Raw genomic sequence first — 565 nt, 5'->3', positions numbered from 1 at the left:
ATTTAACAGAACATGTAGACATGGTGAAGCACGTTAAATATGTTGGAGTAGAATCATTCGCGTGTGAATGGCTGAAAATAAATGGAGGATGACATGGGTACACCTTAAAAGGGGGGAAGTGGACAAGAGAAGTACGAGTGTAAAAGAAAATCGACTGACGCTATCGTATGTAAATAGGGATGCTTGAACTTCAAACAGAACCCCATAAGGGATGGACGTGATCATACCCGCACTGATGCACCGGATTCCGTCAAAACTCTGAAGTTAAGCGTGCTCGGATGAGAGTAGCACTAGGATGGGTGACCCCCTGGGAATCTAGAAAGGGAACGAAATAAGTATGACAAAAAGAGATTATAAAGGCGTATTAGTACAATAACACATATAGAACAGATTAAGCCAAAAGTAGAAAAGATTATGACTGAAATACAACGCACTTCGTGAAAATGGAACAAGAATAGTTGTGCAGCTTACGAACATTGGTATACTAAGAGCGAGGTCAAATGATTACTCGATAAAAGGAAGTCAGTAATAGCAATGTGGTTGCCATATTTAGAATCTATTAAAG

At 39.6% G+C, this 565-nt stretch overlaps 1 pseudogene; it reads left to right on the top strand.

Moving 5' to 3' along the window:
• The first annotated feature begins 213 nt into the window (after positions 1-213).
• Positions 214-333, top strand: LOC129893558 (5S ribosomal RNA; annotated as a pseudogene).
• Positions 334-565: the final 232 nt, after the last annotated feature.

Source organism: Solanum dulcamara, chromosome 6, assembly GCF_947179165.1.
Source record: "Solanum dulcamara chromosome 6, daSolDulc1.2, whole genome shotgun sequence".
NCBI classification, from domain to species: Eukaryota; Viridiplantae; Streptophyta; class Magnoliopsida; order Solanales; family Solanaceae; genus Solanum; species Solanum dulcamara.
The sequence above is the reverse complement of the archived record's forward strand: the minus strand, read 5'-3'. Positions and strand labels throughout refer to the sequence as shown.